We start from the raw sequence: 19,053 nt of genomic DNA, 5'->3' as shown, positions 1-19,053 counted from the left end.
CAGTCCGCTATCTCATGCTGTACGCTAGTGACATCAGTCAGCTATCTCATGCTGTACGCTAGTGACATCAGTCAGCTATCTCATGCTGTATGCTAGTGACATCAGTCCAACATCTCATGCTGTATGCTATAAACATTTGTCTTCCATGTTATGCTGTACACTATTAACATCAGTACGCAGGCTAATACTGGTAACACACATTCACCATCACCCTACTTTCAGCCAGGCCTTTCTCATAATCTATTATGAAGACAATTGTTGTCGTTTGGAAAGGAATGCACATCTGAGGCATTCACCACTATGACAGAACATGACATCTCTCTCCTGATCACTTTCTGTCTATTAATAATTCACTATGCTATGTTCACAATGTGAAATTTTGACAATCTGTCTATGTGTTTATGATCTCACACAGCAGAAACAAAATAATATTTAAAAACATATCTTTTTTCAAAATGCCATCCCTCATGTGTGCTCCTGGCTGTCTGAACCTGAAATGAACCAGTCTCTGGGTTTTCTGGTTGAACAGGAAGTGATATGGTGTCACTGTCTGGGTTCCTGGCCTCCAGGCCAGGGATCAAGCTCACCTGTCAGGCAGCTAAGGCATACACAAGGGCCTAGACACACTAGCTTTTTGTCAAAACCTTTTGTTTTTCTTAATATGTGAGCACGGCAGCATGTCAAATGACTTTGTCACCGGACAATTATAACCCATGGCTTCATCATTATGTATGGCTAAGGAAAACAGGGCATGGGGTCATGTGAGATGTCTTGGGGAAAAAAAAGTTTACCATTGCATTTTGGATAGAATTATGAATTATACAGTATATTGCACGGAACTAGCATTTCTGAGGTGAAATACTCACACTACTAAATCTTAGAACCTATTATACTATGAATTCAAAAACCCAAATTTGAAGAACCTCGTGAAACACTATGAAAGGCTGGGGATCCATTACCTTGCAAATTAACTGTAATACATTGATATCTCATTTCTATCCAAAGTCCAAAATTAGGAGATTTATTAATACTGTCCTAAATTTAGACAGCATAATACCCAATAAAACAGACCGTAACTGCATGTATTACAGTGGTGTACACTGTCAGGCCTGGTGCAAGGGTTTTTGCCACCCTAGGCGAAAGCTAATTTTGCCGCCCCTTGACCGCACCCATTGGCTCCACCCTTTGACATTCTCCACCTTACTACTGGGGTGAAACACTGTAAGAAATCTCCTCCACATGCAATTACCATGCTACTGGGATGACATATTGTAACAAACCTCCCCCTGATGTAATTTCCTTACTACTGGGGAGACACACTCTAACAAACCCCCTCTTAATGTAATCACCTTACTGTTGGGGTGACAGAGATTTGCTGGATGGGTGGGTTCTTCGGATGCTGACTAACTTTATTGCTGCGGGCAAAGCTGCGCCCCCATCAAAAGCGCACTCTAGGTGGCTTCCTATTTTGCCTATAGACAGCACCGGCCCAGTACGGTATCCTGCTAGACAAGTTGTAAATTTTTTTCTTCCTTATACCCCCTCTTTGTTGGTCTCCTTTATACCAACATTTTGTTCCAAAACAATGATGAATGTCATATGTCTTTGCACCATATTTGATGACTTTACTTAGCCACACCTCCTCTTACTAATAAAAAAAAATTGGCACATGGCATGTCCACTCGTTTGCACAAGGCCTAAGAACCAAAAATGATGCATTTGTATTACAGGAGTTATCCAGGATTAGAAAACCATAGCTGCTTTCTTGTAGAAACTGCACCACTCTTCTCCGGAGTTTGTGTGTTATTGCTGCTCAGGTCCATTGAAGTGAATGGAGCTGAGTTGTAATACCACTCACAACCAGAGGACAAGAACGGTGCTGTTTTCTGAAGAAGAAAAATATGTTTTTTTCTATCCCTGGATAACCCATTTTTGGCATATCAATGACTGGGTTTCCCCTGTACACTTACATTTAGATCCAGAAGCCTCTAATACAATGGTTAAAAACTGTGGCTCAACAGATGTTGCAAAACTTCAACTCCCAGCATGCTCGGACAGCCAACGGCTGTCCGGGCATGCTGAGAGTTGAAGTTTGGCAACATCTGGTGGGCCACTCTGCTCTAATGGTTTAACAATGTAGAGGGCACTGGGCAGCATATTGAAAGAGCTAAGTTAGGAATCGAATCTTATCTCTACAAGGTTACAATTTGGTTTATGAAACTTTGCTTCTGTATTATATTCTTTCCCTCTTTCATTAGTGAAGTAATGTTCTTCCCACAATAGCAGCTTATAGCTGCAATGATTTCCGGACTACTCCCACCCTCTACTCTCCCATTGTAAGGAAACGTGTTGATGTGCTGTGTAAACCACCATTAAACTCATCATAAATTACAATCTAGGGGGATGTATCCATCATTTCTCCCTTCTACATCTCACGGTCGTTCTACTTTTCTGTTTCTAACCAAGATATCTGCGAACTTACTTATAACTGTATACCTTCAATGAGAAACAGTACCCTCCTCCCCAGTGCTGACCGAGAGATCTAATACTTGCTTGTCCTTTTCATTCAAGGTCAACACATTGTGCCACAGAGGAAGTCATCCTTAAATCTCATATATGGTCACCATAAACCTGCCTAAACAATATACTATATTACTCAGGCTTATGTAGAGAAAATAATGTAGATCATTGTTTGAAATGAATACGTTATACTGTAATAGCTTGAAAATTTGGCATATGTCCTATGTATGTTGATATTAGCTGAAATACTGTTACATATTGTTCTAGTGTCCTATGGATAGTACTATTGAACTGGCTACTGTTTAACATAAACTATTTGCTATGGATAAGAGTCTCTTATCAGATGATAACGCTTCCCAGAATGCAAATCAACAGAACAAGCTCTGGTGCAGATGTTGAATGTTAAAGTCAGGTTTAAAGTTCTCAGCTCTGGAGCATGTAGACTATATGTGGTAGCCCAGTACTGTCAGGCAGCCTCCTGCAGTGTCCCCACGTAAATATGTTTCACCAATTGTTTTATTAAAATGTTTAAAGAGGTGTTATAACTTTAAGAAGGTTAACATGTGATTTGTCATGTAATTGTTACCCAGGAGGTATCAGTGACCAGATGACACAAGGGTGGCCTATGGGCTCCCTGCTAGTCTCCCCCATATAAGCCCTGGGTGGAGCTAGCTCGCTCTTTTTCCTTACTCTTGCTTTCTGCTGAGGTCAAGTGCAGTCGAGTATAAGTGTGTGTCCAGAGTCATAGGAGGCCTCAAGTTCAGTCTGCTGCCACAAGCAGCTACAAGTAAGCCACAGTCTCAGTATTGTCAGTCATCAGTCAAGTCAGTCACAGTCATCATTTGTCAAGTCAAGGTGGCCTGCATAAAATTGACCCCATCTACCCATCTACTCCCAGCAAGCCCTTAAGGTCTCTGAGTAACTGGTCACTTCCGTGAGCCCTAGCTTAACTGTATAGACTTTTCCACCTGTCTAACCTCAGTAAAGCTACCGTTGTCAGTAACTTGGCATCGGAGTCATTATTGCCCCCGTGCCTAGCCCAGGATCCAGCGGTATACCTTTGGATGGTATTAAGGATGAACCACGCCCTGGCGTCACAAATACAAGGGGTTAATGCCATCTGCCCATAGGTTAATTCCATATGCCCTTTCTATCCCACCCTCTACCACATATAATACAGGTCATAATACAGTATCAGTATGCTATCAATAAAGTAATGAACAAAGTTACAAATTTACTTAAATGGGCACTGCCAGATTCAAAAACGTTTTATATGCTGTGCATCTTGGCAAAACATTAACCTTTTTAATATACTTCATAATAAAATTTTATTTCCTTAGAAATCATGGCTTATAAAATGATGGCTTTGTCCAAGTTGAAGCACAGGCATGGAAAAAGTCCAGTAATTGAGGGTGGGCTAGCACTCTGATAGGACAGGAGAGAGCACAGAGGAGTCCTATCAGACAGGAGAGAGCACAGAGGAGTGCTATCAGACAGGAGAGAGCACAGAGGAGTGCTATCAGACAGGAGAGAGCACAGAGGAGTCCTATCAGACAGGAGAGAGCACAGAGGAGTCCTATCAGACAGGAGAGAGCACAGAGGAGTGCTATCAGACAGGAGAGAGCACAGAGGATTGCTATCAGACAGGAGAGAGCACAGAGGAGAGCTATCAGACAGGAGAGAGCACAGAGGAGTACTCTCAGACAGGAGAGAGCATAGAGGAGTACTATCAGACAGGAGAGAGCACAGAGGAGTGCTATCAGACAGGAGAGAGCACAGAGGAGTGCTATCAGGCAGGAGAGAGCACAGAGGAGTCCTATCAGACAGGAGAGAGCACAGAGGAGTACTATCAGACAGGAGAGAGCACAGAGGAGTGCTATCAGACAGGAGAGAGCACAGAAAAATGCTAGCCCACCCTAACTTACTGGGCTTTGTCTATGCTTGTGCTTCAGCTTGGACATAGCCATGATTTCTATAAAAAGGAAATACAATTTTCTTATGAAGTATATTAGAAAGGTTAAGGTTGTGCCAATATGAACAACATATACAAAGTTTTTGTATCTGACAGTGCCCATTTAAGCTTCATTTCATTGTGTGTTCCCAAGAGGGACTAGCAGCTCACTGAAGGATCATATTACATGCTGCCTATACAAGTCGATGAAAAAAGGAGGGGTGAAGAATCAGGTGGGAGGGAGAGAGTAGCGAGACCAGAAGCAAACATCAAGAGATGAACAAAATGCAAAGGGGCTACCCAAGAGCTTACTCTAAGCATCAGATCTGACCCGCAGCTTAATTTACAGTTTACACTGCACAGTACAGGTCTACAATATAATGTCCTCCATGTTGTTACCACTTCTGAATATAAGAGATGACCTGTATAGGGGAAGACAGGTAAAAAATGCTATATACAAGTTAAATAATGGCCAGAAATGGTGGCACTCTTCACATAAACACACAACACCTAATGCTAAATAGTTACCTGTTACAGGTACGCTTCATGAGACATCTGTTCTCTGCATGCAATGTTTCTGAACTCAGAATCTAAGTGAGAAAAAAATATATATATTTTCATAATTTTTGTTTCTGGGAAATAGGAATCTTGTCTGTGCATTTCTAATAGACTCTTCTGGCTTCATGCACTCTTATCTGGTTATATGGTAAATGATGCTCATAAATTAGAACAATTAGCAAAGTTGGCAGATTAGTGAAATGGATATGCTGTGTTTATATCTCAATATTATAAGTTCATTTTTGTAATGGCTGGTAAAGAATATTTGACGCATGCATTTGGAGTCAGCGTGGGTGAGGCGGCATTAATAAACATTAGCTTAGCTAGAATATATATAAATAGATAGATGAATAGACAGCTGCTCATCACTGGGCACGAATCCCACAGCTTTGTACTGTGCATAAGAATGTCCTCACATGGCATACCACTTTGTAACCCAGACACAGTCAAGGCCACTGCCTGAATGTTATCATGCCCCAAGTGAAAGGTGAAAAAAACTGGAATTTGTGTCTCAGAGTGGAAATTCAGAAAGGTGAATGGCTTCCCTATATTATCAGAAATATAGTCATATCTTCTATACATTGCTTATCACAACACTGCTCGAACCCATCATACTGTCTACTCATCATCATTGGGGCCAACTTACACTGACGATTTTGTTTTTACCTTAAATAGTGTAGCATAGGTTATTATCTGAGAATAGTGCAGAATCTTTTGTGTATGCCTCGCGTATACTTATTTTAGTTGATGCGACATTCATTGGTTGTCTGTAATCGTGACTCATTTTGTCCTTCTGATTTGGTTTTTCTACAGCTTTTATTTCCTATGATGCATCTGGCTTTGCAGAGACAACTGAGGTGAAGTCTCATCATCGCACTTGCTATCTAAGTGCAGCAAGAAATATATTATTGAAATAAATGTTCTGTCCCCTAACTCACAGTATGATATGAGCAGCAGCCTCAAAGTATTTCTTCCTTGTGATAGGTTGCTGCCTGTCAGCTTTTACAAGCAGGAGACACAGGAAACAGGAGAGCAATGTCTGGTAGTATAGTATCTTATAGGATACACTGGTGATTTTTCACACAGAAGATAGCAGAGACAAGTAATGTTAGTCAACAAAGTTCTACAACCCTGGAGATAATTATTGTCAGGACAATGTACTATATCACTGCTCCACAGGTCTCTTCAGCAGACTGGGGGGGGGGGGGGCAAACAAAAAAGCAAGGAAGGCAAAGTTGGTGAGGAGGGGTCTGAGCTGCCAGGAGAGATTTGATGATTATATATTCCTGTAGTTCAGAGGTTCATAAAACTTATGTGGCTTAGCGCCCCTTTTTCAGGAAACAATATTGCCCACTATGGGAATCACTGTTGTAGTTAAGCCACAGAGGAAAGACTGGAATCCAGTCTACATAAGGTCCCCAGATACAACTGAGCTGGGAATAAACAAATTACACTGCTAGATATTGCTTGTGAGTTAGTTTTATATGTGTAAAAGTGTTTATTTGTCAGACTGCTTCTTTAATATCTTTGCTAAGTCGGACTTGCTCACCAGAGGATCCAACAATTCACCCAAGCTTGACCTAAGAACATTCCCTTAAAGAGGAACTAGCAGATGAGAACCAACATTGAGCTGTTCATGGATCCATTCACCTGACTATTTCTTTTGGCGTTTGTTCACAAATAATTCATTCAACCTGATATGTCATGTGTGCGCCATGATAACAGGGTTTATGATGCAGTCAAAAGTGGACATGCACATCTTCCATAAACCCTTAAAATCTTTTTCTTTTGTGTCAACTTCTCACATTTTCCATGGATTAATGGAAATTCAGCTTTCTGCAAAAATACTAGTGTAGTTCATTCAAACTCGGACACAGTAGCTCCCTTCAGAAGGGACTGGAGCGGATTCCTCTCACTGTCGAACACCGCTGCGTTTCAATCATTCCCTAGTGTGCACCCACTACCAATACATAATCGGTAAGTATCGCAAGACTACGTGTGTGGAGACATACACGAAAGTAATAATAACAAGTTTACCTCCTCAAATGCCCCTGTGGCAAAGTTTATATTGGGCAAACTATGAGAAGTGCAAAGTTGTGTAAAGTGAACATCGAAGTAGCCTAAGGAAATATGAGTAAAAAGAAACTAACCAACTCACACCAAGAGAGAACTAAATATGGTTAAACAAGTGTGGCAAAGCATTTTGCTTAAAGAGGTACTCTGGTGGAGAACATTTTTTTTTAAATCAACTGGTGCCAGAAAGTTAAACACATTTGTAAATGACTTCAATTTAAAAAATCTTAATCCTTCCAGTACTTATCAGCTGCTGTAAATTATTTTTGAATTTCTTTTCAGTCTGACCACAGTGCTCTCTGGTGACACTTTTTTTTTATTATAAAAGTAAAAAAAATTATACAAAAACACAAAACAAGCTTAACCAGCTATAACATAAATAAGAAATACACTAGTACCAAAACACAAAAACAAAACCCTGCCTAACTGGCCAGCCCAGCTTTACAAAAACCTAAAATATGCCAACCCAAGTGCTCGATGCTATGGGGATTTGCTCCTGCTCTGGACAGTTTGTGACATGGACAGAGGTGTCAGCAGAGAGCACTGTGGTCAGACTGAAAAGAAATTCAAAAAGAAAAGAACTTCCTCTGTAGTATACAGCACCTGATAAGTACTGGAAGGATTAAGATTTTTAAATAGAAGTAATTTACAAATCTGTTCAACTTTCTGGCACCAGTTTATTTAAAAAAAATTGTTTTCCACCGGAGTACCCCTTTAAGCTAACTCTCGAGTCAGTGATTCGAGATAGATGGTCCTTGAGGAGGTGAGCGAAGCAACAAAGAAAGGGGTTAAGAGAAGACTTCTGCAATGAGAAGTCTTATGGATTCATAATCTTAACTTGCTGAGTCCATATAGTGAAATTCAAATGTATTTTTATAAATATGGAATGAAGAAAATGTCCAGTGCAGTCTTCTCGGAAAAGGATAGTCAATTTATTTTAAAAAACGCAGACATACGGAGTTGTACAAAACAAAGTGACGCGTTTCAGCAATTGTACACAGCCTACAGGAGTCTAATACTAGTATTGTGTTAGATCAACTTGAAGCAATGTCATCATCCTGTTGTATCTACTACTTCTGTACCGTTGCACTATGGAAAACATACAGTTCAAGTGATGTATAGTGTTGCACCTAAAGGAAGGATTATCAAATAAATAAATTCTGATTTAGATCCTCTATTAATTTAATTGCTGTAATGGGTATCTGTGTGGGGCTATGTAAAGCTTGCTGACAACATACCATGTCCAGCACTTGTGACCAAAGTCTTGCCCTAGCAGAACAGCTGTGGGTATTGCTTACATAATGAGTGTGCATGCAATTTATATATAGAGAAGATAGGTGCCTTTATCTAGAAGAATGTGGCACGGTTCCTATCATTTTGATGGAGAGACTTTGCTGTACTATTCACAGTTCTATCTGTTGCTGTGAAACGCTTTAATGCAGATCCTTGGGTATGAATGACATGTTTGTTGTTGGAAGTTGGAGGTCTGTTAGAAGCGAGACATCACAATGCACATTCTGTCCCACTAAATTTTCCTGTCCTTTAAGTTGGCAGAACGGACATTGTTTTCATTTGTATGACCTCGGCATTTGAAATGCTTCCAAGTCACAGGGTTTGAGCCACGCACAAGTGTCCAGGGTTTCTAAGCAGCTCAATGTCTTATAGACTCCTGGTAGGATCAATTATCAATTATTATATATATTATATTTCTACAGGATAGGGGACCACTCATAATCTATACACAATAAAAGGCTGCGAGGAGCCAATGTTTGCAGTGTGTTCTGTTAGAATTCAGTCAAAGGATCTAGAGAGGATCTGGTTGCATCCTCATTGCATCAGATACATTATCCTTTATACAGTACATATCATACCACTCACATCTAGTTTGGACTTCCCTCTATCATTTGATATACCAACCAAGGTATTTGCAACTGAGTTTGTTTCTGTGACTAACAAACTATTGGATTTTAGGGTATAAAAGGGATTGCAACGGATTAGAAAAATGTACTTTTACCAGACCTATCCAGAGCTTAAATGGGCATTGTCATTAAACATGATTTTTAAGATTTGAATCCTTATGTCAAGTAAATAACTTTTGTAATTGGCTTCCATTTAAAAAAAAAATAAAAAAATAAAAAGTTTTATGTTAGTTTTTCTGCTGAATACTTCAGGGCCAGGAGTCTACCTTCTTGGTCAGAACACATTCCGTGTGGTCAAAATCTCAGAATTTAGTCTCCTGCTTGTAATGGCAGGAGACCAAACTCAGGAAGTGTTTCTCTGCACTGAGCTTGATTGACAGCTGCAAAGAGCCTCCCTGAAAGATACACAGACTAAGAGCTGTACAGACTGAAAGCTGTAAAGAGCCTCACTGAAAGAAGCACAGACTGAAAGCTGTTACACAGAGCTTGAGGTCTTCTATTCATCACAGCACTGCAACAATGTGAGGGTGGAAGTTGTCCCCAGCAGGCTTCAGTGATGTCATGCCTGCTGGGAAACGTCCACTTTTTCCATCTGGGAGATTGCACTATGTGAGCAAGAATTAAGGTAAGATACACAACTTTTTAAAGCTTTGAAATTTCTTTCACGGGTGGGAGGGCGTGTTAGTTGTAGTCAGGGAACATAGCCTGAGTTAGTTTAGAAAAGTTTATTTGCTGACAGGTACTCTTTAACATCTTTGAGCAGTGATATAAGAGTTATTGTATCATGGTATTCCCCTCCACATTTAGTAGGATCCTATCAAAATTGAGTTGATCATTATCAAGCATTTGTCACGATGCCGGCAGGCAGGTAGTGGACCCTCTGTGCCAGAGAGGGATTGGCGTGGACCGTGCTAGTGGACCGGTTCTAAGCCACTACTGGTTTTCACCAGAGCCCGCCGCAAAGCGGGATGGTCTTGCTGCGGCGGTAGTGACCAGGTCGTATCCACTAGCAACGGCTCACCTCTCTGGCTGCTGAAGATAGGCGCGGTACAAGGGAGTAGGCAGAAGCAAGGTCGGACGTAGCAGAAGGTCGGGGCAGGCAGCAAGGATCGTAGTCAGGGGCAACGGCAGAAGGTCTGGAAACACAGGCAAGGAACACACAAGGAACGCTTTCACTGGCACTAAGGCAACAAGATCCGGCAAGGGAGTGCAAGGGAAGTGAGGTAATATAGGGAAGTGCACAGGTGAAAACCCTAATTGGAACCACTGCGCCAATCAGCGGCGCAGTGGCCCTTTAAATCGCAGAGACCCGGCGCGCGCGCGCCCTAGGGAGCGGGGCCGCGCGCGTCGGGACAGAACAGACGGGGAGCGAGTCAGGTAGGGGAGCCGGGGTGCGCATCGCGAGCGGGCGCTACCCGCATCGCGAATCGCATCCCGGCTGGCAGCAGGATCGCAGCGCCCCGGGTCAGAGGACGTGACCGGAGCGCTGCAGCGGAGGGAGTGAAGCGAGCGCTCCGGGGAGGAGCGGGGACCCGGAGCGCTCGGCGTAACAGTACCCCCCCCCTTGGGTCTCCCCCTCTTCTTGGAGCCTGAGAACCTGAGGAGCAGACTTTTGTCAAGGATGTTGTCCTCAGGTTCCCAGGATCTCTCTTCAGGACCACAACCCTCCCAGTCAACTAAAAAAAAATTTTTCCCTCTGACCTTTTTGGCAGCCAAAATTTCCTTGACCGAGAAGACGTCCGAGGAGCCGGAAACAGGAGTGGGAGGAACAGATTTGGGAGAAAAACGGTTGAGGATGAGTGGTTTGAGAAGAGAGACGTGAAAGGCATTAGGGATACGAAGAGAAGGAGGAAGAAGAAGTTTATAAGAGACAGGATTAATTTGACACAAAATTTTGAAAGGACCAAGATAGCGTGGTCCCAACTTGTAGCTAGGGACACGGAAGCGGACATATTTAGCGGAGAGCCATACCTTGTCTCCAGGGGAAAAAACGGGGGGAGCTCTTCTTTTCTTATCCGCGAACCTCTTCATGCGTGAAGAAGCCTGTAAAAGAGAATTTTGGGTCTCTCTCCATATAATGGAAAGGTCACGAGAAATTTCATCCACAGCGGGCAGACCAGAGGGCAAGGGGGTAGGGAGGGGGGGAAGAGGGTGACGGCCGTACACCACGAAAAATGGGGATTTGGAGGAAGATTCAGAGACCCTGAAGTTATACGAAAATTCGGCCCATGGAAGGAGATCTGCCCAGTCATCCTGGCGGGAGGAAACAAAATGTCGCAAATAATCACCCAGGATCTGGTTAATTCTTTCTACTTGTCCATTGGACTGGGGATGATATGCAGAGGAAAAATTTAATTTAATCTTGAGTTGTTTACAGAGAGCCCTCCAGAATTTAGACACGAATTGGACCCCTCTATCCGAGACAATCTGCGTAGGCAACCCGTGAAGACGAAAAATGTGTACAAAAAATTGTTTAGCCAACTGAGGCGCAGAAGGAAGACCAGGAAGAGGGATGAAATGTGCCATTTTGGAGAATCGATCTACGACCACCCAAATAACGGTGTTGCCACGGGAAGGGGGTAAATCAGTAATAAAATCCATACCAATCAGAGACCAAGGCTGTTCGGGGACAGGCAGAGGATGAAGAAAACCAGCGGGCTTCTGGCGAGGAGTCTTATCCCGGGCACAGATAGTGCAGGCTCGCACAAAGTCCCCAACATCCGTCTCCAGAGTCGGCCACCAATAGAAGCGGGAGATGAGTTGCACAGATTTCTTGATGCCCGCATGACCTGCGAGATGGGAGGAGTGACCCCATTTGAGGATTCCGAGGCGTTGGCGTGGAGAAACAAAGGTCTTTCCTGGAGGAGTCTGCCTGATGGAGGCAGGAGAAGTGGAGATCAGGCAGTCAGGTGGAATGATGTGTTGCGGAGGGAGATCAACTTCTGAGGCATCCGAGGAACGAGAGAGAGCATCGGCCCTAATGTTCTTATCGGCAGGACGAAAGTGAATCTCAAAATTAAATCGGGCAAAGAACAGAGACCACCGGGCCTGGCGAGGATTCAGCCGTTGGGCCGACTGGAGGTAGGAGAGGTTCTTGTGGTCGGTGTAGATAATAACAGGAAATCTTGATCCCTCCAGCAGATGCCTCCATTCCTCAAGTGCTAATTTAATGGCTAGAAGCTCTCGATCCCCGATGGAGTAGTTCCTCTCCGCTGGAGAGAAGGTCCTAGAGAAAAAACCACAAGTGACAGCATGCCCGGAAGGATTTTTTTGTAGAAGAACAGCTCCAGCTCCTACTGAGGAGGCATCAACCTCCAATAGGAAGGGTTTGGAAGGGTCAGGTCTGGAGAGCACGGGAGCCGAAGAAAAGGCAGACTTGAGTCGTTTAAAGGAGTCTTCTGCTTGAGGAGGCCAGGACTTGGGATCAGCATTTTTCTTGGTTAAAGCCACGATAGGAGCCACAATGGTAGAAAAATGTGGAATAAATTGCCTGTAATAATTGGCGAACCCCAAAAAGCGTTGGATAGCACGGAGTCCGGAGGGGCGTGGCCAATTTAAGACGGCAGAGAGTTTGTCTGGATCCATCTGTAGTCCCTGGCCAGAGACCAAATATCCTAGAAAAGGAAGAGATTGGCATTCAAACAGACATTTCTCAATTTTGGCATAGAGTTGGTTGTCACGAAGTCTCTGAAGAACCATACGGACATGCTGGCGGTGTTCTTCTAGATTGGCAGAAAAAATTAGGATATCGTCCAGATATACCACAACACAGGAGTATAACAGATCACGAAAAATTTCATTGACAAAGTCTTGGAAGACGGCAGGGGCATTACACAGTCCAAAGGGCATGACCAGATACTCAAAGTGTCCATCTCTGGTGTTAAATGCCGTTTTCCACTCGTCCCCCTCTCTGATGCGGATGAGGTTATAGGCGCCTCTTAAGTCCAATTTAGTGAAGATGTGGGCACCTTGGAGGCGATCAAAGAGTTCAGAGATGAGGGGTAAGGGGTAGCGGTTCTTAACCGTGATTTTATTAAGACCGCGGTAGTCAATGCAAGGACGTAGGGAGCCATCTTTTTTGGACACAAAGAAAAATCCGGCTCCGGCAGGAGAGGAGGATTTACGGATAAAGCCCTTTTTTAGATTCTCCTGGACGTATTCGGACATGGCAAGAGTCTCTGGGGCAGAGAGAGGATAAATTCTGCCCCGGGGTGGAGTAGTACCCGGGAGGAGGTCGATAGGGCAATCATAAGGCCTGTGAGGAGGTAGAGTCTCAGCTTGTTTTTTGCAGAAAACATCCGCGAAGTCCATATAGGCCTTAGGGAGACCGGTTACTGGAGGAACCACAGAGTTACGGCAAGGGTTACTGGGAACCGGTTTTAGACAGTTCTTGGAACAAGAGGACCCCCAACTCTTGATCTCCCCAGTGGACCAATCCAGGGTTGGGGAATGAAGTTGAAGCCAGGGAAGTCCAAGGAGAATCTCCGAGGTGCAATTGGGGAGGACCAAAAGTTCAATCCTCTCATGATGAGATCCGATGCTCATAAGAAGGGGCTCCGTGCGGAAACGTATGGTACAGTCCAATCTTTCATTATTTACACAATTGATGTAGAGGGGTCTGGCGAGACCGGTCACTGGGATGTTGAACCTGTTGACGAGAGAGGCCAAAATAAAATTTCCTGCAGATCCAGAGTCCAAGAAAGCCACTGTAGAGAAGGAGAAGGCAGAGGCAGACAACCGCACAGGCACAGTAAGACGTGGAGAAGCAGAGTAGACATCAAGGACTGTCTCACCTTTGTGCGGAGTCAGCGTACGTCTTTCCAGGCGGGGAGGACGGATAGGACAATCCCTCAGGAAGTGTTCGGTACTAGCACAGTACAGGCAGAGGTTCTCCATACGGCGTCGTGTCCTCTCTTGAGGTGTCAGGCGAGACCGGTCGACCTGCATAGCCTCCACGGCGGGGGGCACAGGAACAGATTGCAGGGGACCAGAGGAGAGAGGAGCCGAGGAGACGAAACGCCTCGTGCGAACAGAGTCCATATCTTGGCGGAGTTCCTGACGCCTTTCAGAAAAACGCATGTCAATGCGAGTGGCTAGGTGAATAAGTTCATGTAGATTAGCAGGAATTTCTCGTGCGGCCAGAACATCTTTAATGTTGCTGGATAGGCCTTTTTTGAAGGTCGCGCAGAGGGCCTCATTATTCCAGGACAATTCTGAAGCAAGTGTACGGAATTGTACGGCGTACTCGCCAACGGAAGAATTACCCTGGACCAGGTTCAACAGGGCAGTCTCAGCAGAAGAGGCTCGGGCAGGTTCCTCAAAGACACTTCGGATTTCCGAGAAGAAGGAGTGTACAGAGGCAGTGACGGGGTCATTGCGGTCCCAGAGCGGTGTGGCCCATGACAGGGCTTTTCCGGACAGAAGACTGACTACGAAAGCCACCTTAGACCTTTCAGTGGGAAACAGGTCCGACATCATCTCCAGATGCAGGGAACATTGGGAGAGAAAGCCACGGCAAAACTTAGAGTCCCCATCAAATTTATCTGGCAAGGATAAGCGTATCCCAGGAGCGGCCACTCGCTGCGGAGGAGGTGCAGGAGCTGGCGGAGGAGATGACTGCTGAAGCTGTGGTAGCAACTGTTGTAGCATAACGGTCAGTTGAGACAGCTGTTGGCCTTGTTGCGCTATCTGTTGTGACTGCTGGGCGACCACCGTGGTGAGGTCAGCGACAACTGGCAGAGGAACTTCAGCGGGATCCATGGCCGGATCTACTGTCACGATGCCGGCAGGCAGGTAGTGGACCCTCTGTGCCAGAGAGGGATTGGCGTGGACCGTGCTAGTGGACCGGTTCTAAGCCACTACTGGTTTTCACCAGAGCCCGCCGCAAAGCGGGATGGTCTTGCTGCGGCGGTAGTGACCAGGTCGTATCCACTAGCAACGGCTCACCTCTCTGGCTGCTGAAGATAGGCGCGGTACAAGGGAGTAGGCAGAAGCAAGGTCGGACGTAGCAGAAGGTCGGGGCAGGCAGCAAGGATCGTAGTCAGGGGCAACGGCAGAAGGTCTGGAAACACAGGCAAGGAACACACAAGGAACGCTTTCACTGGCACTAAGGCAACAAGATCCGGCAAGGGAGTGCAAGGGAAGTGAGGTAATATAGGGAAGTGCACAGGTGAAAACCCTAATTGGAACCACTGCGCCAATCAGCGGCGCAGTGGCCCTTTAAATCGCAGAGACCCGGCGCGCGCGCGCCCTAGGGAGCGGGGCCGCGCGCGTCGGGACAGAACAGACGGGGAGCGAGTCAGGTAGGGGAGCCGGGGTGCGCATCGCGAGCGGGCGCTACCCGCATCGCGAATCGCATCCCGGCTGGCAGCAGGATCGCAGCGCCCCGGGTCAGAGGACGTGACCGGAGCGCTGCAGCGGAGGGAGTGAAGCGAGCGCTCCGGGGAGGAGCGGGGACCCGGAGCGCTCGGCGTAACAGCATTATGGAAGTATGAGAAAAACAATCTGCATATAGGGTCATTTTCTGAATACAGAACACCCTACTGTGGAATTCTGAATGATTTGGTTAAAGGTCATGTTAGAAAAGGGAAAAAACAAGGTGTCATCAGGGCACAGATGGACCTGCTAACAGATTCATGGAAAATACATACCGTATTTACAGCAGAAAAATTCCTACAAGAGATCCGTTGAGCACCTTTTAATGGTATAGATAAAAACGTTGTGGGACATCTACAAGAATTTAAATAGTTTCCCCAATTCTTGTGTCTTATGTAAATTTCCCACAACTTTTCCTTTCTTATTAAGGCTACAAGCAAGTCTGGAAAACTCACAATTTTACTGCAGCTTGCAGGCGCCAGCCCTATTTGGAATGTAATATTTGTCAAAAATTATTATTTAAAATGATTAAGGCAATTGAGACAATGTAAGTATGACAAGTGGGAGGGATTTATATCAAGCTGCAGAACTGCAAGGCACTTCAGATTTTCTAGGCCTGTACAAAATTGTGTCTGATTTGCCCACAGCAACCAATCACAGCTCAGCTCTTTTTTTCTTAAATTGTATCAAATTGTTATTATAAAATAAGAGCTGAGCTGTGATTGGTTCACCCCTAGGGTTGCCATGCTAATTTGCATAATGAATTAAATATGCTTGACATCACAGGATACACATATGCGGGGGAAATGTCCTATTCTGACCCCTATAACTTTTTTTATTTCTTCTTATACAGGGCTGTATGAGGGGTCATTTTTTTGCACCACGATCTGTACTGTAGTTTTTATCAGTACCATTTTTGTTTTGATGGGACTTTTTGATAATTTTTTTTTTTTTATTAAATTCTGGAGTTGCAGTTAGTTACTAACTACAACTCCCAGCCTGTGGCTCAGCAGCTGTCCCAAATGAAAACTACAACTCCCAGCATGCTGGACTATATAGTAATATATAGTATAGGTCAGTGTTTCCCAACCCGGGATGCCTCCAGCTGTTACAAAACTACAACTCCCAGCATGCCCGACAGCCAATGGGGCTGGGATTTGTAGTTTTGCAACAGCTGGAGACGCTCTGATTGGGAAAAACTAATATAGGTTATGGTGCAACATTCCAGGAGTTGGAGGATTGAATGGATAAATACCGGCCATTGCGTTGCCGGTATTTTTTATATAAAAATACAGTCAGGGTGGCCAAAATACCGGCTGTGTCACTAAAATACCGGTCAGGTGGCAATCCTATTTACCCCTCATTTACAGGATGTCATAAACAGCAGTTTACATTTTGCTTATGGATCCTATAGGACATTTAATGATTTATTATTGGATCATTTGTCCTGGAAAACAAGCAGTTCTGCTAAAATAAAAATATTTATAATAAAAAAAAATCATAAATACAATGTCTAATCTGTGGGGAGATGTATATGATCCTCTTTGTTGCCTGTAGCAACCCATCACAGCTCAGCTTTCATTTCTCCGATAGGTAAAATAAAAGCTGAGCTGTAATTGGTTGCTATGGGCAACACAGAGAATCTTCCTGTCAGACAGCCTGATGAATATGTTAATTGACTTACCTCTTATTTTATTGTACAGAACGCACAATGTATTGAAGGGTTAAATAGCATGGTTCATAAACGTGAGCATGCACAGTTCACCTGATCTTTATTAGGCTCTTCTGTGAGCAGGGTTCTTACTTGACAATTGAGATAGATCACTCCCTTGCCTTTGCCTTTTCTCCCCTGATCATATCTATCTCCACAGAGCTCTTCCTGAGGAAGCGGCAGAATTAAGAGTGTCCAAAAGCAAAATCCTCCTGCTGACAGACGGTCTTCTTAAGAAGGGAGCTGCTTTTTAATCATTAAGGCATAACTTGTTATCCTGTGATGCAATCCTAATCCTGGATGTCTACACGCTGTATGCCGGCCTGATATTTGTGAACTCAACAAAATTCCGAGTACAGATACGCTGTTTATGTTCTCGCATAATAAAGATTATAAATACTGCCCATAATTCCCTATTATTATCTTATACCAGAAACCCACAATGGATGTGCACAATGAATCATCTGTTATATGTTCAAAGGAGAACTATGGTGAAAAATAACTTATTCCCTATCCACAGGAAAGGGGATGAGTAGTTGATCGCAGGGGGTCTGACTACTGGGACCCCCTGCGATCTCTGGGACGGGACTCAAGGCTTAGTGACGAGCGCATGCTGCACACAGCACGCGCTCCATTAATTGCTATGCGAATGCCGAAAAGACCCCAGTACAGCACTCAGGCATCATCGGTGTTCCCATAGAAATGAATGGAGCACGTGCCATCTACCGGTAGACGACACACGCTCCTCAGTCGGGGAGCCGGGGACCCGGTATAACAGCAACTACTGTACAGACTATAGGGGGAGATTTAGCAAGACCTGTGTGAAGGAAAACCTGACCAGTTGCCTATAGCAACAAATCACATAGCTTCTTTCATTTTTGAGAGTCCCTTTTAAAAATTAAAGAAGGAATCTCATTGGTTGCTATGGGCAACTTGTCAACTTTTCCTCTGCACAGGTTTCAGATATCTCCCCCTATAGCTTTGCTATTAGTGCCTCACACCAAATCTAAAGGCGTTTACGTTCAATCTCCCACCAGAATCCAATATCTCATTGGGGTAGAGTCATATGTGCCATTTTTTCCTGCATATTTTCTGCAGCTGATTTTGCTACCTATTGATGGGTAGGAAAATACACAGCAGCAAATACGCAGCAAAATATGGCACATGTGACCCTACCCTAAGGGTGTATGCACACACACCGGATGCGCAATTGCATATCCGAAGATGTAAAATCCATTGCGGATTTTACAAAGCCGTCAAATGTACATAAAAATTGCCTTGTAAAATTCGCAGTTGTGGATTTCACAATTTCAAACCTGCAGAGGATCCTGTGTGTGTGAATACACCCTTCACATCAATTGAAGTGCAGAATGGACATAGAATTCTTCATGGATTTTGTGTGTGGATTCTCCGTAGTGTACTAAGGCCTACGTGTACAGAGCCTCTGTATTATTGGTGCCAAAGAGGCAACATAAAGGCCCACATTTATCATTGTCTTTAGACTGTTTTTTGTGTCTGCAAAAGGGGCAAAAAAAGTGCAAGCAGGGCGCCTTTTTTGCACCTTTTGGTTTAGACATTTCTGCAGATTTTGAGTTGTAATCCACAGATTTTGGCAATACACATGATATGGAAGGGATTTATCAACTGCGCCTTTTTGTGAAAAGGCGCAAAAAAGGTGCAAAGCCACTGAAAAGTCTCTAAAACTACACCAGCCCAGACTTAGCTGAGCTTTTTGGTGTATGTGAAGAGAGAAATTTCAGAAAATGTGACCTGCACAAAATGTATCAAATGCTCTGTGTCCATTTAAAGGACATCTGCAGCGTGATTAACACTTATCCCCTATCCACAGGATAGGGGATAAGTGTTTGATCGCGGGGGGCCCGACCGCTGGGACCCCCTGTGATCTCCTGTAGAGGGCCGCGGCTGTCCCGTGCAGGGGGCGTGCC

General features: G+C 44.4%; 1 long non-coding RNA gene across 1 annotated transcript in view; it reads right to left on the bottom strand.

The window, feature by feature from the left end:
- The window catches only part of LOC130309577 (uncharacterized), a 72,976-nt gene that overhangs the window by 39,145 nt on the left and 14,778 nt on the right, over positions 1–19,053 (bottom strand). The window contains exon 2 of the long non-coding RNA XR_008858242.1: positions 5,000–5,061. This is a non-coding gene — a long non-coding RNA (uncharacterized LOC130309577). The remainder of the gene's footprint in view (positions 1–4,999; positions 5,062–19,053) is intronic.

The sequence above is a fragment of the Hyla sarda genome, chromosome 1, assembly GCF_029499605.1.
Source record: "Hyla sarda isolate aHylSar1 chromosome 1, aHylSar1.hap1, whole genome shotgun sequence".
NCBI classification, from domain to species: domain Eukaryota; kingdom Metazoa; phylum Chordata; class Amphibia; order Anura; family Hylidae; genus Hyla; species Hyla sarda.
Note: the sequence above shows the minus strand (reverse complement) of the source record. Positions and strands in the feature narration are given on the sequence as shown.